This window comes from Procambarus clarkii, chromosome 69, assembly GCF_040958095.1.
Source record: "Procambarus clarkii isolate CNS0578487 chromosome 69, FALCON_Pclarkii_2.0, whole genome shotgun sequence".
Taxonomy (NCBI): domain Eukaryota; kingdom Metazoa; phylum Arthropoda; class Malacostraca; order Decapoda; family Cambaridae; genus Procambarus; species Procambarus clarkii.
This window is the reverse complement of record NC_091218.1, coordinates 8,635,312-8,658,595: the sequence shown is the minus strand read 5'-3', so window position 1 is coordinate 8,658,595 and position 23,284 is coordinate 8,635,312. Positions and strand designations below refer to the sequence as shown.

At 41.0% G+C, this 23,284-nt stretch overlaps 1 protein-coding gene across 1 annotated transcript in view; it reads right to left on the bottom strand.

Moving 5' to 3' along the window:
* The window catches only part of LOC123749562 (uncharacterized), an 89,763-nt gene extending 73,908 nt beyond the window's left edge, over window positions 1-15,855 (bottom strand). Inside the window, exon 1 of the mRNA XM_069311032.1 lies at window positions 15,622-15,855. The gene's annotated coding sequence lies outside the window, so the exon portion shown is untranslated. The remainder of the gene's footprint in view (window positions 1-15,621) is intronic.
* Window positions 15,856-23,284: the final 7,429 nt, after the last annotated feature.

Sequence of the window (23,284 nt, the reverse complement as noted above, 5' to 3'; positions counted from 1 at the left end):
AGGCAGCATGACGGAGGCAAAAACAAGGAGAGTCACCCTGAGACAAAGGGACAGAGCAACCCTCGACTCACACAAAGCGAGAGGGGACGCACTAGACCTGAGAGCCACCAGGGGGTTTCCCAGGGCCCCTAGACTGGGTCTGCTAAGGGTTATCCCAGGCAGGGCACTGCTAACCGGCACCCCAAACTACCAAGCAAACTGCTAAAGCTGAACCCACAGGACGTGTCCACTCGCGAGGGCAAAGCAGGGGGTGCCACCACACAAACGAACCTAATATAAGGGGGGGGGAACACAAGGCAGACCCCCCTACCAGGCAAAAACAAATATAAAAGAAAAACCACACAAGTGGACAACGTACCCAGAGGGAACAGAGCCGGCCGCTGTCATAGGTGAAAACTAGCTACGCAGTACCCTGCGCCCCACCAGTGCGATAACTACCACTTACCCCAAGGTAAACAAGGGAGTGAAACCCCCAAACCCTTGGGGCGGCCAAACGCAAAGCAGCGAAAAGCCAACAGAGGTAGACCCAAGGTGACTTGTGGAAGGCAACCCCAAGCCCCAAGGGCGGTACTTACAGGGCACTCAGGGAAGGTGACCCTAAGCACATGCAGCCCGAGTACCTACTCCCAGCTCACACGACCACCGTAAGAGCAGCACTGCAAACAAGTCACAGCACTGAGACAAGACTGGAGCCACACAACCGTGCATTATCCCATCAGCCAAGGAACTGAGGCGGGGATCGCCGGCGCGGGAGTCTGGGGCTCCCCCTTCCCCTTCCCGGGGAGGGGGGAGCTGCGCAGACATGAGGCGCGGCTCGCGTGACGTCATGCTTGTTAGTTCGTTTTCCTGGGGGAGTTCTGTAAACTCGTTTGTCAATTTTTGTTGTTAACCAGAATAGGGGTTTGTTTTGTAGCGCTTACCTTTCTGGGTGCCTGTCCCGGTCGATGGCAGATACAGAATGCTCCAAATCACATGTGCATTTCTATGGGCCATTGCTCCCCGTGCCTCTCTAAGGGGGCCAGGTTCTGGCTCGTGGTCTAAGGTAGGCCTAGAACTCCACCCACATCGACTGATGCAAAATAGTTAGGGTATCCATATCAGCCATGGATAGCTCCGGGGAGCCGTAGGGGCTCCCCCCTGAAAATATATATTTTTTTTGTCTCCTTTGTTTATTATCTCATTTTGAAGTAACCTCTACATCCTGGAGAGTGCATACCCATCCCTAACTATGTCAAGATAGAATGAAATTGGTCACCCAATAAATCAGTCACAACTGGCAGAACTTGGGACTTTGAATTTTTTTTTACTGAGTTTTTCACAGATTTCAAATTCTATTTTCTTTTTCTCTTTAGGCGGTTTTGATGATTAGGGACCAGATTAGGGCTTTATCACTTCTATAAAGTATACATTTTTATCCCCTAAATCATTATAATTTTCCCTATATTTAGTTTTTTGGGGGGTTATTTTTTCTTACCATCATTCCAACACATATTGACCTACAACTTTCACATATTCGAATACGAATGCCAAACAACGTTTATTAAAACATATAAGTAAATTAATGAATTAAAACTACCTTATTCATTGTTGATAACTTCAACTTCAATTATCTCTAAAACTTTGAGTCAGCTTAAAAAAATTCAGTTTCTGACCGATTCTCACCATTTTTACAAATAATGTGCACAGTTGTCTGTTCTACAATCCTATTAGAATGGATTTTTCACAAACCCTAAACGTTTGTAGTTATCAATTTTTTTCTAAATTTGGCGCATAATTCAAATGCCACATTGATAATTTTTTTTACAGTAAACTTAACTGAAAACATATATTCTAAATCTATGAAAATGAAGATCATATACTATTCTGCGAGCAAAATAACACCAAATGAACAATTGGTGATAGTAAATATTTTTGCAGCTGATCTCAAAATCTGAAGTATTCAATATTCAATTTTATACAGTAATTATTTTTTATTTTCTTATTTTACAAGTTACGTTTGTGATCATTTAGACAAAGTTGCAGGATTTGCTAGTATGCACAAAAAATTGGAAAGCATTAGAGCAATTTTGAGAAATTGAACTTTGCCATCAGGTCCTGTCATATATGTATGCCATGCACAGCTTAAGGGTTAATACAGAACTGTACTGTATAAAATGCATAAAACTTCAAAACTAACAATATTTCTCTAATTATAACAATAATAATATTTTAAATAAAACAATTTGTAACAGTCAATAAATACATCAAATTTTGAGTATGCCTATAAAATAAGCACAGGTCATGTCAACGCGTTGGGCCTGGATGAGATGGCTGGCACCATGTGCTTCTCCTCTTCCTGGAGTAAAAACATCGGACTCACGCGCGAAGGATTTTCGTGATAAATTTGAACAAATTTTACTGTTTGAACTCATTTAATCTGTCATGATATCTCAGAGCAGCATTCATGGTATTGAAGGTATAAAACAAAAGAGAAAACATTTGTCAATTGATCAGAAAGTTGACTTGACAGAGAAAGCAGAGCGTGGATACTCTGTCACTCGACTCGCCCAAGAATTCAACATCGGTAAAGCTACAATTTGTGATATAAAAAAGCAGAAGGATAATATTAAGAAATTCTTTGCTCAAACTCATGCAATAGGCAACAGGAAAACATTGAAACCTGCTAAGTATATGGATTTGGACTCATCTGTATTTAAATGGTTTACACAGCATCATGCAAAAGGAATTCCTGTTTGAGTTGTTTCTATTAGAAATGCAGCTGAAAGACTTGCTGTAAAGTTAAATATAGACAATTTCAAGGCTTGTATTGAATGGGTATGTCGATTTAAAGAGAGGTATGGCATCATTAACAAGAAAAATTGTGGCGATGCATTAAGTGCAGATGTTGGAAGTGCTAATGCATATAAGCATAAACTTTTTCAGCACATGATATCTAATAATCTAAGCTGGTTTTAAGTGTACAATGCAGATGTAACAGGCTTTAACCCCCTAACTGCGTTGCCTCCAAATGTGACACCCCCGCAGTGCGCAGGAAATAAATTCTCTGGAAAAAATTCTTTTTTCTTTTTAAAGTGTCAAAAACCCTTCCCTGAGTATGGGTATGTAAAAAAAAATTCGAAATTGTACTTACTTTGGGTGCTATGGGGTCCGGAAGTTGGGGCGTGACGTCATCATTCCCCGTGCGCCCGTGGTGTAAGCTCTCAGAGGCGGTGGGGCGCTCGAGGCGGGGCGCGCGAGTTGCCGCGAATATATTTTTGTTCATTTATTGCGCACATTTCCCAATACATTTTCATTGTTTTTATGTGCCAATCCAATGTATATTGAACACGTACACTATAATATCACAGTACAACATCCGTACTGTCCGTAGACACTGTGTTACGTGCATCACAAACAAGTTCACTTATCCTGCACAATTTCCAATGTATCATGCCAAATAAATTTATATTTACACTTTATATACACACTGTACAGTATCACACACTATAAACACACACCATAAACACACTCAGTACTCCGCGAGTGTGTGATATGCTGCGAAACAGCCAACGGGGCAGAGTGGCACCTTGCACTCCACGCACCATGTGCTGATACATCTTCGTTTCTGTTCTCTGCGGGTAGTGTTCCTGCATACTATACAGGCACGTTTACCCTTCTCCCGTGATGCTGTGCCTGGCATATACTCGAGCATATGTACTCCGAAGTTCTCATTACCCCTCAATCTGTCTGGAGCTGCATGTGGCATTGTTGCTTGCACTCCGCGCGGTACAACAGAACCCTCCTTGCCATACTTTACTAGCAGCTGTGACACAACACCAGCACTGAATGTACGTATAGACGGTCTCCTGCCAGATTTTACTAAGTACATATTGAAGCAGTTGAGCACTGCAACATCCATCAGGTGGAAGAAGAACTTTTTAGTCCACTTCACAGACTTGCGCACGCACTCCACTCCACCAAGCATCATGTCACACTTATCGACGAGGCGCATGTTCACGTTATAGTCTATGACACAGTCTGGCTTATACACGGTGTTGCGTGTCTGAAAGTGGACTTTCCCACTGTCCAACATGGCACCGGTGTGAATCGTACTCAGCATATTCACCTCGCGTCTGTCCTTCCACCGCAGTGACAGCGTATTGTCACACTTGCGCAGCTGGCACTCACCCACGCCTATAGCTATACCGAACACTGGCATTTCCTTCCTATGGCTCTTCACAGTGCCACATACGCCGGTGTTGTGGGCAAGGAGGTATCTGGTCAATAAGGGGCTGGTGTAATAGTTGTCGGTGTACAGTACATGCCCCTTGTTCAGCAACGGTTCCATCAGGGTTTTTACAACACTGCCAGAGAACCCGTGTTCATCTTGAGCCGGTATGTCGACGTCTGTACCAGAATATAATATCATGTCCAAGACAATACCAGTCTCACAGTCGCATAGCACAAAAAACTTCAGTCCAAATCGGTGCCGCTTTGATGGAATGTACTGCTTAAATGCCAGTCGCCCCTTGAACAGTACAAGCGACTCGTCAATAACCACATTCTGTCCAGGTACAAAATAATCCCTGAACTTCCCTCTCATGTCACTGAACATCTTCCGTACTTTCCACAGTCTGTCGTGTCTGTCCTCATTTGCATTATTCTCGAAATGCAGGCACCTGAGAATCAAGAGATACCTATCACGCAACATGTACCGGTTGAACACAGGCGTTGGAACAAGGCTGTCTTTGCTCCAATATTCCTGGATGACAGCTTTCTCAGAGTGCTTCATCATCATAGTGAGTGCCAGAAACACGTACATTTCGTCGATTGTCGTGTCCTTCTATCGTGTGAGCCGTGAGGCAGGTAAAATGCCTTCGTCTATGAGGCTGTCAGCGAACCTGTTTGTCTCAGTCACAAGATGCGTTGTTACGACCCTGGGTTCTCCAGTGGAAACCAGAGGTCAAAATTGAGCTATTAAACTTCCTGGTAGCACAGTTGGGCATCTAGAATGTCAATTGTTTGTATCTTCCCTGCCAGACGTAAGACTATTATTGTTTCTCAAAGAGCATTTAAAGACTGAGCTGGGGGTTGATTATTAAATAACAACATAGGCACCAACTTTGCTTACTAATACTTTCTAATCATTCATAAAGTAACAATACGTTGCATAGGGGAAGATCTTTAATGTGCTTAGCTGCACGATCAATTAGGCTCCTTCCGGCACCACAACATGAGGGAGGCAGCTGGTGGCTAGCTCGGTCTTCTCTTGGCTGGTGGCGTGAGGTTAAGACCTACTCTGTGGCTGTATCCCTACTCTCCTTCCTTCTCCTCTTACTTATTTCCCTTACCTGAAGTTCCTGTACCCTTAAGTTAAGTATTATATGGTGTAAGTGTGCCTACTCTGGTAGTAACGATTGGGGAGACCTGGGGATAGTATTTTGCCAGTGTTTGGGTACCCCTAAGTGTTGTGTTTTGTATTAGGGTCCCACGTGGTTTCACTACCCTAAGCTGCATCCAGCTTCAGTGCTTATCCAGTAGTACTTTACCCTAGCTTGTTATTAGTGTAAACCTTGTATCCTGCCTACGTGGACCAAGGCTTTTAACGTAAGATAGTGTGGTAAAGTTATTATTATTATTGTTATTGGTGTGAGTGTATATGGGGGGTTGTTAACGGGTTAATAAATAAGTACATGAATTACAGAGTATCTCTTCTTCCAAGGTGGGAGCGCAGTGATCAACCCTTAGACGAACATATTTGGTCTTGTAGCAAGTTATTACTACTGTGGATAGTTTATTTTGGGGGCCGGGCCTTTTAGCTCTCCCATATTTGATACTCCTGTCTTCTAACTACCTATACCCCTTAATAGTACCAGTACCCCATAGAAGCCCCACTCATATCATTTGTAACATGCGTCATGAATACATTGTCAAAATATGCCTGAAAATATTCCATGTCTGCCATATCATCACCAGTATATGGGAATAATGGTGTAACACCAAAATCGCTATCATCAAATGTTGGTATTTGAGGGGCAAATGTGGTGCAATCCTCCCACACAAGTACACCAGGGGGTTTGGTGTTGGCGCCAACACCACGGCCAACACCACCACGAGCACCAAAACTACGGCTACGTCGTCCGCTGCTTCTGCTGGAGCTGCGTGAGGGTATGCTAGGCGCTGAGGCAGATTTACGTACTGTAGACCTACCACGAATAAATGATGTTGAGGGGCCACTGTCGTTGTCCACATGCTGTGAGGCACGCTGCCGCCTGCTGCGGCGTGTTGCTGAGGTAGCAAAACCCCGCCTGGTAACACCACCACTGCTCGTACTCGGGTCGTCCACACTACTCGTATCGGAGCCAATGTCACTGAAGCCCGAGAAAGATTCGTCACATGTACTATCACTGAATAAACTACTAGCGTCTGGGGACATACATGATGGTGGTGATGATAACGGTGTTGACCCAGGGCGGCGAGGCAGGCCGGGCGAGGCACGAGTACCCCACACACTCGCCACATCTTCCAATTCTGTCTCTTCCTCACTCGTATCAGATCTCTGAGTTAGGTCTTTATCTGGATCATAGTCCAGGTCATCATCCAGAGCACCGTCATCATACAAAATATCGCGTATTTCCTCCTCAGAGAGTCGTTTTCCATGACCGCGGGTCACCGTGGAGCGGGAGCTCGTAGAGGATGCGTCAGACATGGTTGCTGCCGTGAAACTGAGGCTCCCCACGGCCGCAGGGCATGCTGGGATTTTTTTTTAAGATGGCGGACGATCACTGGGGCCCCCACCCACCCATACCATACCCGCGTCACCGCGCGCCAGTTTTGAATGGAACGTGAAAAATCAAAATACCTGGAGGCGCGTTGCGCAAACCAGACGCGAGCCTGCAGGCGCGTTGCGCAGTTTAAGGGTTAACTGGAAATGCCTTCAAAGAAACACTTTGGCCTTCAGGCTTGAGGAAGAGTATTCCTGGTTGCAAGGTAAAGAAGGAAAGATTTTCAGCATTATTGTGCTGTAACGCAGATGGCAGTCACCGAACAACGTATGCAATTGTTGGGAAATCTGCCAACCTCAGAGCATTGAAAAACTGCATGATCATACTGCCTGTCATCTACTACAACACAAAAAATGCCTGGTTCACACAGATTACTTTTGAGGATTGGTTCCAGAATCACTTTTGTAAAGAAGTAAAAAAGCAGCAGATCAATATGTGCAGAATTCATCCTGCTGAGGTAAAGGCAATGCTGTTGACTGATAATGCCCCAGCTCACCCCAATGCTAAATTAACATCGCCTGATGGCAAAATAACATGTATGGCTTTACCACCAAACACTACATCTGTAATACAGCCTATGGATTAGGGGTTATCTATACTCTCAAAGGCTTTATAAAAGAGCTATGAATTCAGATATTATGGAAGTTCTGCTCTCTGAGGAAGACGAGATGCCTAATAAGGATAAGAAGGCTAGTAGAACACTAGAAAATTTCAAGAAATATTCAATTAAAGATGCAATTTACAACTAGGCCAAGGAATGGAGTGAGTTGAAGGTCACCACATTAAAGAATGCATGGAATAAAATTCTGAGTCCGGTACCTGGTTAGAATAAAGACAAAAATCACTGATTTTCAGGGCATTGATAATACGATTTTTGAGACATTCAGAGATGCAGGTGAGGAAGGTTTGCAACTTTCTGATGTGAATGAGTGGTTAGATAATGATGCTGATGATCCAGGATATGGTGAATTAACTGATAATGAGATTATCCAGTGTGTTACTGGTAATAATGATGAGGATGTGACAGAGGAAGATGACAGTACGTTATCTATTCCATATGCTGCATCATTGCAAAAGGTTAATGATCTGCTTGATTTGGTTGCTGTAACTGATAATGAAGAGCTGACAGATTATTACCTGCACCTAAAGGACATGAAAGATATTATAATGAAGCTCACAACAAAGAAACAAACTAAGATTCAAAAGTTTTTGGTACGGTTTCACAGTAGGCCTACAGGACCAGCACCCAGCACTAGCAAGGACTCACATTCCGAGGATGCCCAGGCAACAGGACCAGCACAAGCAAGGACTCACCTTCCGAGGATGCCTAGGCAACTGGACCAGCACCCAGCACAAGCAAGGATTCACCTTCCGAGGATGCCTAGGCAACTGGACCAGCACCCATCACTAGCAAGGACTCACCTTCTGAGGATGCCCAGGCAACTGGACCAGCACCCAGCACTAGCAAGGACACATCTGCTGAGGATGCTCAGGCAACTGGACCAGCACCCAGCACTAGCAAGGACTCACCTTCCAAGGATGCCCAGGCAACTGGACCAGCACCCATCACTAGCAAGGACTCACCTGCTGAGGATGTCCAGGCAACTGGACCAGCACCCAGCACTAGCAAGGACACACCTGCTGAGGATGCTCAGGCAACTGGACCAGCACCCAGCACTAGCAAGGACTCACCTTCCAAGGATGCCCAGGCAACTGGACCAGCACCCATCACTAGCAAGGACTCACCTTCTGAGGATACCCAGGCCACTAGACCAGCACCCAGCACAAGCCATAACTTACCTGGGAGTGCCAATTGAGCTGTACAGCACAATTCTAATGACATTAAATGTACAAAGTGTAGTTTAAGTGATATACGTGTACAGCAGTAGTGTGATTCTAGTGGTCTGTACTTTATGTACAGACTGTAGTGTATAATGTACATTTGTTAGAAAAGTTACTCTTCTTTAAATAATTTATATTCATATCATGTGTGTGGCACTCTCAGGATATTGTGACTAACAAAGTTTGCACTACACAACTCAACTGGTAAGGTAAGTACAGTACTGTAACGTGCAATATCAATTTATTTCATTGCATTACAAATTCTTTGTTATTTAAATTGTTCATAAGGCAAATGTATATCGGTATATGTATTAACCCTTAAAGTGCGCATCACTTCATATGAAGTGTAAATCGTTTTACCAGTCAACTGCGCTTCACTTCATATGAAGTGTATGGGTACCGCACACGATTTGAATGGCCCGCGCTGTAGCTGGGGGTCCCATACGCTGCCCAGGGGCTCTAGTAAACAGCGGCCATTTTGAAAAAAATTCCAGCTCACGATTCGATGGCATGGGAGGCCTCAGTTTAGCGAGAGTCACCATGGCGAGCGCACGGTCAAACGCCTCACGGGCACGCACCACTCAGTCCCTCACCCCAGAGCAAATAGCCCACGAATTATTCTCTGAAGGTGAAGAAAGTGTGTTTGACGATTCAGACAACGATGAGGATTATACACAGTTGTCGGGTGATAGTAGCAGCAGCAGTGAAAGTGAGAATGACCGCCATGCCATGGCGAGGCCTATACGCTCTCCCATGCCTCCTCGCCCATTTTCTACCCCAATTCTACCACGACCTCACAGTTCCTGTGGATATTTTCTGTTTGAGGGTGACGAGTCAGAGGGAGGTGACTCCTTTTCTGGGTTTAGTGACTCAGATCAAAGTTTTATTGAGCCTGTGGCTGGTACCAGTGGTGTAACTGGGCGAGAAATTGTCGCGTCAGCAGCATCTCGCCTGGCCAAGCGCCACCGCATGGCACCACATGAGGGACCAAGACCCTCGTGTTCACGTGCATCGACCTCACGTGCACCCACCTCACGTGCACCCACCTCACGTGCACGTAGCCGCCGTGCTTCTCGCAGACGGTATTCAGCTCCTGGTCGCCGGTATGCATCGCTTCCTCGCCGTCTTTCCTCTGTATCTTGCAGGACGCCTGGTGTACTTGAGTGGAGTGATGGTGACGATTTTATTCCTAATATTCCTCACTTTGACGATAATGATGTAGGGATTACAAACATTTTCCCTAATCAAGGTGAGGACATGGCTGAGATGGAATATTTTACAGCATTCTATGATGAACCACTCATGGAATACATTGTACACCAAACGAACCTGCATGCTGCTTACCTGATTGAGAGGGAAATCACAGAATTTTCACGACTGCAGCGTTGGAAAAATACCACAGTGGCGGAAATGTATGTGTTTTTGGCACTCTGTTTGTTGATGAAGCACTGTCACAAACATGCAATAAATGACTATTGGAGCAAGGACAAGACAATACCAACACCTTTATTCGGGAAATATATGTCACGAGACAGGTTTCAGATACTCCTCAGGTGTCTACATTTTGGAAGTGTTCAGGACCGAACACCTGATGATAGACTGTGGCGAGTGAGGCACTACATGAACGATGTTATTGGAAAATTCAGAGATTTTTACGTACCAGCACAGAAGCTGGTGGTTGATGAATCTCTCATACTTTTCAAGGGACGTGTTCCATTCAAACAGTACATTCCCTCAAAACGAAACCGATTTGGCCTGAAATTTTTTGTTCTTTGTGATTGTGAGACAGGATACGTGTTACACATGATTCTGTACTCGGCTAGTGATGTAGACATTCCCGGTAACGACGAACATGGATTCTCGGGGAGTGTAGTGAAGACCATCATGGCTCCGTGGATGAACAAGGGACACATTTTATACACAGATAATTACTATACAAGTCCCTTGCTAGCTCGGTTCTTGCTAGAAAATAGAACCGGATTGGTTGGTACAGTAAAGCCACAACGAAGGGAAATGCCTGTGTTTGACAACGACATTGCAGTTGGTGAGTGTCAGAGAAGGAAAAGTGATAACATTCTGTCAGTTCGGTGGAAAGACAAAAGAGAGGTGAACTTGTTGACAACAATTCATGATGGAACAATGGTGAACAGTGGGAAAGTGAGCCATAAAACAAACGCACCACTATATAAGCCAGACTGTGTTTTAGACTATAATATCAACATGCGGTTGATTGATAAATCAGACATGATGATTGGCACTGCAGAGTGTGTGCGGAAGACATGTAGGTGGACGAAAAAAGTGTTCTTCCATCTTGTGGACATGAGCATGCTGAACTGTTTCAACATGTACCTTGTGAGAACTGGACGTAAGCCCACTTTCCTTGACTTTGTATTTGATGCTGCAATACAGTTATTAGGAAAGTTTGCAAAAGATGTCCCAGGTATTCAGCGGCCCATCATAAACCCACTGTTGCAGCATGCTGGTACTCCACGCCTCGCTCACACTGAAGGCTTCCTAGCACACAAACTTAAGTATTTGCCACCTGGTGTGAAGCGTGCAATAGCCCAACGTGATTGCTTGGTGTGTAAAACAACGACACGTAGAGACAAGAAACGGAAGCTTGTGCAAACATGGTGTGAAACGTGTGGTATCCCATTATGTGCTGTCGACTGCTTCAATGACTACCACAGTCTAGAAATCTTCTAAGTGTGCTTCAAAGTGTGTATAGCGTGTGCGAGTGTGTAAATATGTAAACATATAAGCAGATAGCATGTGCGTGTGTGTAAATATATACAAATATAAGCAGAACATACAATATAACAGACTGTAATGACATATTATATTGCCGTAATTGAAAACATTTGTGTTCACCTGTGTATACTCAAATATGCAACAATTATTGATACAAAATATGTTCAAACAGTATTTGAAACACAATTAGTGAAAAAAAATTAGATAAAATGCGCTTAGACATTGTAAATAAATAGCGCGAAAATATATTTGTGGCAACTCTGGCTGTTTGAGGACCGCGCGCAACACCTTCCGGGCATGTACTGCATGAGCGAACATGCAGATTGTGACGTCATCACTGTCCTTCTCGGCTCTATTGCAACAAAAGTAAGTACAATAGAATTTTTTTTTTATTTTTCCCGTGATCAGTGAACAGAACTTAACAGATTAGCAAAAAAAAAAAATTTTTTTTTTTTTCAAAATGACATGCGCCTGTGTGGATGGCAGGATATTAGACCCCGAGCATGTTAAGGGTTAATGTGATTGTATTTTTTTGGGGGGAAAGGGGTTGCTGGGGGCTGGACAGATGGAATGAATTCCACACTGGAACGAATCAGCTACGCTTCATACAGTTCGTTCAAGCGAGGGCACACTGTATTACTCATTTAATTTCTACTTTTACTGTATACATTTAATGTCATCTAATTCCATGCATTTCTTTGATAAAGTGTTTAATCGTGTCCTTTATGATCTTGGTTATTTGTAAGTGTTGGCCCCATTAATCTTAAATTATAGTATATTACTCTATGTTCTGATATGTTCCAAGAAAATGTTATGAGGAGCAGTTCACTTGCTTTTCTGAATTACACCTTGTATTTCCATTCTGTAATTAATGTAAATAAACTACTGTACTGTTGCTACAACTACTGACTCCATAATGTAATAATTAATGCCTGTACTCTGACTATACATAATCAGTACCTATAGAGTAGAGCTGTAAAGTACCTGTACACATTTTTTTCAATTTTACTATAAATTACAGTATCTACCTAAAATTATCTGTTAGTTTAAGGACTTGCCCGAAATGCTATGCGTGCTAGTGGCTTTACAAGAATGTAAAATGAACTTTATTTCTATGTTCTCTCTTAACCAATGTACAGTACCTTCTTGTATATAAATATATAAATAAATAAATAAATGTCTTCATCCTTAAGTATCACCTTCTTTGTATTAATTTTTTATTTTCCTTGAACATTCTCATTTTGTTAACTTACTTCTCTTATAGTATTAAGTGTTTTACCCCGTCACAACATTAATTAAAAAATTTCTATATTACTATTAATTTTGCCCGAAACGCTTTGTGTAATAGTGGCTTCATTAGTATGTGTAACTCCTGTCCCTTCAATTCAACAATACTCTTATTACACATGAAAATCACAATAGCGTGATGCATCAAATGAACAAATCCACAAGAGCCGTGACGAGGGTTCGAACCTACGTCCGAGAGTGTGTAATGAAGTAAAGGTGAAGAAGTAATAGAACAGCTTATTGATTATTGACAGAGCTCGGGTGCATGGGGAAATTGTGTAAAAACCTGGTTTGTGTCTTTGAGAGACTGCAGGATCCGTGGTAGGTCAAGTTGATTTCCCGGTCGCAATTCTTATCCTGTCGTAGCTCAGTCGATTAACCACCGTGCTGCGCCGAGTTTATTGTGAAATTCCCCCTGTACGCATGAAATAAAGTGTTCCCAAAAATTATTTTTTCTTCATAAAATGATAAATTCCCTTCCCTGAACATGTCAATGTAAAAATAAATACCAAATTCCACTTACTTTGGCTCTGGGGACGTGGACAAGGTGCGTTGTGATGTCATCAGGGGCTGGTCGCCCGTGCGTGACACGCCCAGACACGGCGGGCCATTTAAGCACTGGGTGTTACCACAAATATATTTTCAATTATTTTTTTTATGTTCAGTATTTCCAATGCGGTTTTATTTGTCTTTTTTTCATATATGTGATGCATATTTGTGTCTTTTACAATATGTATACAGTAGAATGTTCATAATGTTCCATGGAACTGTGATACATGTCAGTAATGTGTCCACAATAAATGTTTAGTCGCAATAATACTTGTTAAAAATTCACTAAAATTACAATATGTATAGTTTCACACACTATTTACACAGTAACACTGTATTACACACTCAGTACTTCGGAAGTGAGTAATAATCAACCAAGTAGTCCATGATACACAGCGTGACTTCACCCTCGTTGCATCAGATACAGATAGATTTTCGCTTTCTGCTTCTTCGTTGTGTGCTTGCAAATACCGCACTCATATACACCCTTGGCATTAGTGCCTGTAGGTGATATGTAGCCAAGCTTGTAAAATGTAAGGTAGTCTTGAAATGATTATAGAAAAGGATCAATTTGTAAAGTAGCTGTGAAAAGATTGCCTTGTAAGGTCCCACACAGGAAGAGATTCAGCCAGCCTCAAAGAGTGTCCATCAGTCTGGAAGAGATTCAGCCAGCCTCAAAGAGTGTCCATCAGTCTGGAAGAGATTCAGCCAGCCTCAAAGAATGTCCGTCAGTAGAGAAGAGATTGAGCTAGTCTTGAAAATATCTATGGAAAACACCACCATGGAAGCCGCTAACACTGTTCATCTATGCTACTTTATCAGAGGCATCATCTTATCTTGAGGTTATCTTGAGATGATTTCGGAGGCTTTTTTTAGTGTCCCCGTGGCTCGGTCCTCGACCAGGCCTCGACCCCCAGGAAGCAGCCCATGACAGCTGACTAACACCCAGATACCTTTTTTTCTGCTAGGTAACCGGGGCATAGGGTGAAAGAAACTCTGCCCATTGTTTCTCGCCGGCGCCTGGGATTGAACCCATGACCCCAGGATCACAAGTTCAGTGTGCTGTCCGCTCAGCCGTGGGAGCCGCATCATCACTGAATGCAGAAAACGATTCATCTATATATCATCTAAATAAATTGAAGATAACATAGGTGGGCAAGGGTAGCGCTCTGAGCTACAACTGGATACGCTCGCTGTATCGTCCTCATAGGCACTGTATCAGTTGCATTCGATCTGTGTGTTAGGTCCTTATTGCGCCTAGCTTCACCAATATTATGACCCTTATATTCTTCAAACAATAGGGTTTGAATTTCACCGACAAAGCGCGATCTTTCAACACCGTGATGGACAGGTGTTTGGGAGCCAGAGGCGCGTGTGCCACTCGGTACTAACCCAGCCAGCAGCCCTAAGGCATAAAGGAAATTTTTTCCAAGATGGCTGCCTCTCACTGGAGGTCCTAAGAGTCCATTTAGTACACAACCAACCTCGCACACATTTAGAATGGGTACAAAAAAATCAAAACAAGCTTTCTCGGTTGGCGCAGTTTCCCACCGACTGAGAATACTTGATTGGCACAGTTAAGTGGATAAAGAGTGTCTGGGATCCTCTCGGACGTAGGTTCGAACCCTCCTCACGGCCCTTGTGGATTTGTTCATTTAATACTCTTATGTTCTTTGTACACACAATCTTTTGAATAAATAATAATATTATTATTATTCTTATTTACACACACAAAATCACACTAACGTGATATACATCAATGAGAAAATTCACTCGGGTTGTGAGGCGATGCGAACCTGCAATGTTTGCGTCACCTCACAGCCCCAGTGGATTGTTCATTGATGTATATCACCTTAGTGCGATTTTCTGTGTATCTGAAGATGGGCATAAGTGTACGCTACAATACAATACAGTACATAAGTGCGCTGCAATACTTTACCCCTTCACCTGAGTGCTTAGGGGTCTTACGTAAAACTTGGACTGGCTTCTGGACTTCCTGTGATATTTGGATATCATAGACTTATTAATTCTGCTAGAATTTACCTACTTAAAATTATCTGTTAGATTAAGGACCTGCCCGAAATGCTGTGCGTACTAGTGGCTTTACAAGATTGTAAATACTATGCTATGTATTCTCTCTAACCCAATGTACCTTCTTGTATATAAATAAATAAATAAAACTTCCTGTGATATCAGTAGAAACTCGCTTGTAAGATTTTTAGGAAGTCAGTGGTGGTACAGTGGTAGAGTATGCGGCTGGCAATGCCTTGGTCGTGGGTTTGTGACACCACACAGTCCCAGTGGATTTTCGTATTATTATTATAAAAATTATCATTATTCGATAGGCCAATGTCCACACCCCAACAATGCCAAAGCCTAATTCCACACCCCAAGACAATGGTAGAGCAGAAAGTACTCCAGTACTTACGGAGGATGATGAGAGTGCGAGGAACAAGGTGGTCAGGTGGAGCCAGTGACTCCTTCCTTCAACAGTTTTGTCTCTCCCTCGTGGTATATCCTCAATGTCTTCAGTGGTGTGGCCTCACCACACACTTACACTGCCATAAGTGTGCTGAGAGTACTGTGGGAGGGACAATTTGGCGGGTATTGTGGACACAGGTCTTTAAGACAGGCGAACTTCACGAGTCATGGAAACGTCTATAGCAACCTTTGTTGTCATGACGTCACTCGCTCGCTCGCTTACCCGCCACGTCGGTCTACCCATTTTCTTTGGCTATTGATCTTTGCCGACGTTAAGTTATATAATAATAATAATAATAATAATAATAATAATCTTTATTTAGGTAAGGTACATACATAAAGAGATTTACAAAGTTTGTTGGCTTTATAGATAGAGCTAGTACATACAATGCCTAAAGCCACTATTACGCAAAGCGTTTCGGGCAGGAAAAACATTAATGACTACAGCTTAAAACTAATGGGTAAAAAGAAAAGATGTGATGAGTACATATAAAAAATAGAGGTAAAAGAGGGGGGAACATTGTTGAAAAAACAGCACAAATACAATTACAAATTATTACAGAAAATTACATTCAAACAGCGTTGATTTGAAAAACAAAAAAACAAAAAATATACATGGGTTGACAACAGGGGGGTAAGGTGGGTTACATGGAATTTATTAGGTATAGCTTCGTTTTTAACTTAAACTGGTTGAGAGAGGTACAGTCTTTAACATGGTTGGGAAGGTCATTCCACATTCTGGGCCCCTTGATTTGTAGAGCATTTCTGGTTTGATTTAGTCGTACTCTAGGAATATCAAAACTGTATTTATTTCTGGTGTGGTGCTCGTGGATTCTGTTACAACCTTCTATGAAGCTTTTGAGATCAGGATTGGCATTATAGTTTAGCGTTTTATATATGTATAATGCACATGAGAGAATGTGCAGTGACTTAATGTCTAACATATTCAGAGATTTGAGTAGGGGTACCGAGTGATGTCTGGGGCCAGAATTGGATATTGTCCTAATAGCAGCTTTGTGTTGAGTAATTAGAGGACGTAAGTGATTTTGGGTAGTAGAGCCCCAAGCACAAATACCATAGTTGAGATATGGATAGATAAGGGAGTAATAGAGAGTCACCAGGGCAGGGCGTGGTACATAATATCTGATCTTAGAAAGAATGCCCACAGTTTTTGAAACTTTTTTTCATATGTTTAGAATGTGTCCCTGGAAATTCAGCTTGTGGTCAATGAGAATGCCAAGGAATTTGCCATCTAATTTGTTACAAATTTGGGTATTGTTTATTTTGAGATTTATTTGATTAGAGGATTTATTGCCAAACAGAATATAATAATAATAATAATAATAATAATAATAATAATAATAATAATAATAATAATAATAATAATATAGAAAGTTTTGTCAATGTTAAGGGTGAGTTTGTTGGCAGTTAGCCACAGATGGACTTTATTAAGCTCAGTATTTACTGTGGCATTTAGAGCAAGGGGATCAGGACTGGAGTAAATGAAGGTTGTGTCATCAGCAAATAGAATTGGTTTGAGGTGTTGGGAGGCATTTAGAAGGTCATTAATAAATAAATAAATAAATAAATATGTTTATTCAGGTAAGGTACATACATACAAGTGATGTTACATTAATGGATTGATATATAGATAGAGCTAGTACATACAATGCCTAAAGCCACTATTACGCAATGCGTTTCGGGCAAGAAAAACATTAATATCTAGAACTTTATACTAATTGAGCATAAAGAATAAAAAGTGTTGAAAACAAATACAAATAAAGATAAAAAAAGGGGGAACATGACTGAAAAAGCAGCACAAATACAATAGGTTGACAAACAGTGTTGATTAAAAAAAAATAATAATAATAAAATAAAATAACAGACATGGGTTGACAATAAAGGAGTGAGGTGGGTTACAGGGAATTTATTAGGTAGTGTTTAGTTTTTATCTTAAACTGGTTGAGAGAGGTACAGTCTTTAACATGGTTAAAGACTTTAACAATGTAGATGAGAAAGAGGAGAGGGCCAAGTATGCTGCCCTGGGGAACACCAATGTTGATGGGTAGTGTGGGAGAAATTGTATTATTCACAGAAACACATTGGAGCCTGTCAGTAAGGTAGGATTTGAGGTATTGTAGGGAGTGTCCTCTGACACCATAATGATGTAATTTAAGAAGAAGGTTTTGGTGGTTGACAGTATCGAAAGCTTTACGCAGGTCCACAAATAACCCAACAGGGAACTCATTTTGATCAAGAGCTGTATGAATCGAGTTAAGCATACTAATAAGTGCATCGTTAGTGCTTTTTTTTGGGCCTGAAGCCATATTGGCAAGGGCTAAGTATATTGAGTTTGGCTAGATATGAGTAAAGCTGCTTATAGATTAGTTTTTCAAAAAATTTTGACAAGTTTGGCAGGATTGATATAGGTCTGTAGTTGTTAACATCTGTGAGATCACCACATTTGTGGACAGGCGTTACTCTCGCTTTTTTAGAATATCTGGAAAGGTTTGGAGTTCAAGTGACTTGTTGAAGAGCAAAGCAATAGCAGGGGCTAAAGATCTGGAGGCTTTTTTGTAGATTAAAGTTGGTATCTCCTCAAGGGCACCAGACTTGGTTTTAAGGGAAAGGATTATCTCATTGACGTCAGTGGAATTAATAGATTCAGATTCAGATTCAGATTCAGATTCAGATGTTTATTCAGGTAAGGTATATACATACAAGTGATGTTACATTAATGGATTGATATATAGATAGAGCTAGTACATACAATGCCTAAAGCCACTATTACGCAATGCGTTTCGGGCAAGAAAAACATTAATATCTAGAACTTAATACTAATTGAGCATAAAGAATAAAAAGTGTTGAGAACAAATACAAATAAAGATAAAAAAAGGGGGAACATGACTGAAAAAGCAGCACAAATACAATAGGTTGACAAACAGTGTTGATTAAAAAAAAGAAAATAACGGACATGGGTTGACAATAGAGGAGTGAGGTAGGTTACAGGGAATTTATTAGGTAGTGTTTAGTTTTTATCTTAAACTGGTTGAGAGAGGTACTGTCTTTAACATGGTTGGGAAGGTCATTCCACATTCTGGGCCCCTTGATTTGTAGAGCATTTCTGGTTTGATTAAGTCGTACTCTAGGAATATCAAAACTATTTATTTCTGGTGTGATGCTCATGGGTTCTGTTACAACCTTCTATGAAGCTTTTGAGATCAGGATTGGCATTACAATTTAGCGTTTTGTATATGTATAGTACACATGAGAGAATGTGCAGTGACTTAATGTCTAACATATTCAGGGATTTGAATAGGGGTACCGAGTGATGTCTGGGGCCAGAATTGAATATTGTCCTAGGCTTTAGGTACAGAGACTGTGGATATAGGCTTTATATATATAGAGACTGTAATAGGATATAGAGACTGTAAATAGGCTTTAGGTACAGAGACTGTGGATAGTTACCTGTAAGATAGTCCTTAATGTCAGTACTGGAAGATGGAATATCATTAGCAAGGGATGAACCAATGGAAGAGAAGAACCTATTGAACTCAATAGCAGAATCCGAGGCTGAAAGCTGACCATCGTTATTAGACAGGAGTGTTGGTTTGTTAATTATAGACTTCTTTGATCCCAATATTTGTGAAATTGTTCTCCAAGTTTGTTTAATGTTGCTCTTTATTTGGGTAAATTTATCTTCGTAGTATTTAGTTTTGGCTCGTCTAATTATCTTAGATAGCAATAATGAGTAATTCTTTGAGAATTCTTTGGAGACAATTCCTAACCTATACTTGTTCTCAAGGTCATGTTTTTTATTAATAGATTTAAGTATTCCCTTTGTAAGCCAGGGATTGTTAAGCCTTTTGGTTGTGACTTGTTTTGTAAGCATAGGACAGTGGGTATTATAAAGGCTAAGAGTTTTTTGAAGAAAAGATTGAACTGCTAGGTTGATGTCCTCTATGTTACCTAACTCGGACTCCCAGTTGACATTATCAGTAGCAGTTATAAAATTGTCTATAGCAGTTTCATTGTGTAGTCTAAAACGTATCTCTCTTGACTCAAGAGGTGGTTTGCTAATGTTAGTTAAGAGAAATGTGGGGTAATGGTCTGTAGTGCTATCGGTGATTATACCTGAAGTAAGCGGAGAGGTTATGTTTGTCCAGATGTGATCTAGAGTCGTGGCAGTGCTATCAGTGATTCTAGTAGGTCTAGTGATTAAGGGTATGAGGAAGCAGGAGTTCATACAGTTGAGGAAGCTAACAGCAGTAGGGTGTTCTGGCTCGCAGAGGTCAATATTAAAGTCCCCTGCAATAATTAGGTGGTTTTTGTTCAGTCTGTTATCAAGTATTAGATTTCTAAGGTTTGAGTTGAATTCGGACACATCAGTGTTAGGAATTCTATAAACTGCACCCACAGACAGGACAGACTCGGCACCCTTGACTCTGAAGCTGGCGAAGATATACTCCCCATAGCAGTCTCTAGTTCTAATTTCTTTTAAGCATGTTAGTTCTTGGTGGTAGTAAAGAGCAGTGCCACCACCTCTCTGAAGTTGACGACAGTTGTGAATTGCTGAGTAGTTAGGCATGTTAAAGAGTTGAGTGGTATCCTCTTTCAACCATGTTTCAGTAAGTATAATAAAAGAGAATTTGTTGTCAATAGCTTCAATCAAGGCACTAACATCATCGAAGTGTTTACCTAGGGATCTAACATTCAAATTGATTACAGAGATATTGTGATTATGAGTTACTACATTGTTTACATCATGTGCTGCAAAATATCTGCAATTTAGATCATTAAAGTGATTATTGTCATAGATAGTGGATAAGAGATTAAGTTCTGGGTCTATACTTGACTGCATTAAAAAAAGCTGAATGCAGGAAAAACAAGGAAAGAAAGGCAGATTACAAGGTAGAAATAAGCTATAAAATAGGGACAAAAAAAAAAATGTACACAATACTGTGCAAAACAACCACAAAAGGGGCTTACAGGGGTACAATGGAGTAAGGGAGTATGGCTAGGCTAGGCAACCTAGGTAATAAATGAGATTAAAGAAAAAACATATAAACATGGACTATACAAAACACAAGATATAGATATACAAAACAAAAATATAAACAAGACTAAGCAATACAAAAACAAATTGATCAAAAATGAAAAATGAGGTAGATTGCTTACAAGTGCTCTCAGGTACACTGTAAGTAACAATAGATAGATAATATATATCAATATAGATAAGAATGTCACGATACAATAAGATGAGCAGTTACAGGAACAGATGAAAGCAAATCTGCTGTAAAATAGAAAGTAATTATAGCAAAACACAATATAATAATATAACAATACAATAAGAGCTTACAAAGTATTGAGTCTGCTAAATTAGAGAATAATTATGGCAAAACACAACAATAAATGCAAGTAAACAAAAGAATTGAAACAATTAGAGGTAGAATTAAGGTCACTAGATAGCCATGGAGGATACACAAGTTTGGTGGAGAGAACAAAAAATCAGAACAAAAAATCATAACAAAAAAGTTTACTTCATATTACCCGAGAGCCACTAATACTAGTGACCCCGACGAGGACAGTAAGCTGGCGGCTTGTCAAAAGTTGCATCCATTTGCTCAGATAATCTTTCCTATCTGTATTTTAAACCCCAATAGAATTTTGGCGTTTACCTTACCTACTCTTCGGCGAGTAGGCGGTTCCACGGGTTTACAACATACAGGTGAAAAAGGTTCTCCTCTTTTCTGTCCTACATTGTGGACATTGTGGACTACTACTACATAAACTGGTCGAGAGAGGTACAGTCTTTAACATGGTTGGGAAGGTCATTCCACATTCTGGGTCCCTTGATTTGAAGAGCATTTCTAGTTTGATTAAGTCGTACTCTAGGAATATCAAAACTGTATTTATTTCTGGTGTGGTGCTCATGGGTTCTATTACAACCTTCTATGAAGCTTTTGAGGTCAGGATTGGCATTACAGTTTAGCGTTTTATATATGTATAAGACACATGAGAGAATGTGCAGTGACTTAATATTTAACATATTCAGAGATTTGAGTAGGGGTACCGAGTGATGTCTGGGGCCAGAGTTGGATATTGTCCTAATAGCAGCTTTGTGTTGGGTAATTAGAGGACGTAAATGCTTTTGGGTAGTAGAACCCCAAGCACAAATACCATAGTTGAGATATGGATAGATGAGGGAGTAATAGAGAGTCACCAGGGCAGGGCGGGGTACATAATATCTGATCTTAGAAAAAATGCCAACAGTTTTTGAAACTTTTTTTGTTATATTTAGAATGTGTCCCTGGAAATTCAGCTTGTGGTCAATGAGAATGCCAAGGAATTTGCCATCTAATTTGTTACAAATTTGGGTATTGTTTATTTTGAAATTTATTTGATTAGAGGATTTATTGCCAAACAGAATATAGAAAGTTTTGTCAATGTTAAGGGTGAGTTTGTTGGCAGTTAGCCACAGATGGACTTTATTAAGCTCAGTATTTACTGTGGCATTTAGAGCAAGGGGATCAGGACTGGAGTAAATGAAGGTTGTGTCATCAGCAAATAGAATTGGTTTGAGGTGTTAGAGGCATTTGGAAGGTCATTAATGTAGATGAGAAAGAGGAGAGGGCCACGTATGCTGCCCTGGGGAACACCAATGTTGATGGGTAGTGTGGGAGAAATTGTATTATTCACAGAAACACATTGGAGCCTGTCAGTAAGGTAGGATTTGAGGTATTGTAGGGAGTGTCCTCTGACACCATAATGATGTAATTTAAGAAGAAGGTTTTGGTGGTTGACAGTATCGAAAGCTTTACGCAGGTCCACAAATAACCCAACAGGGAACTCATTTTGATCAAGAGCTGTATGAATCGAGTTAAGCATACTAATAAGTGCATCGTTAGTGCTTTTTTTGGGCCTGAAGCCATATTGGCAAGGGCTAAGTATATTGAGTTTGGCTAGATATGAGTAAAGCTGCTTATAGATTAGTTTTTCAAAAATTTTTGACAAGTTTGGCAGGATTGATATAGGTCTGTAGTTGTTAACATCTGTGAGATCACCACATTTGTGGACAGGCGTTACTCTCGCTTTTTTTAGAATATCTGGAAAGGTTTGGAGTTCAAGTGACTTGTTGAAGAGCAAAGCAATAGCAGGGGCTAAAGATCTGGAGGCTTTTTTGTAGATTAAAGTTGGTATCTCCTCAAGGGCACCAGACTTGGTTTTAAGGGAAAGGATTATCTCATTTTTGAGATATTTGTGCTTGTGCTTTGGGGTATTTGTGCTTGGGGTTCTACTACCCAAAACCACTTACGTCCTCTAATTACCCAACAAAAAGCCGCTATTACAACAATATCCAACTCTGGCCCCAGACATCACTCGGTACCCCTACTCAAATCTCTTAATATGTTAGATATTAAGTCACTGCACATTCTCTCATGTGTATTATACATATATAAAACGCTAAACTATAATGCCAATCCTGATCTTAAAAGCTTCATAGAAGGTTGTAACAGAACCCATGAGCACCACACCAGAAATAAATACAGTTTTGATATTCCTAGAGTACGTCTTAATCAAACTAGAAATGCTCTGCAAATCAAGGGGCC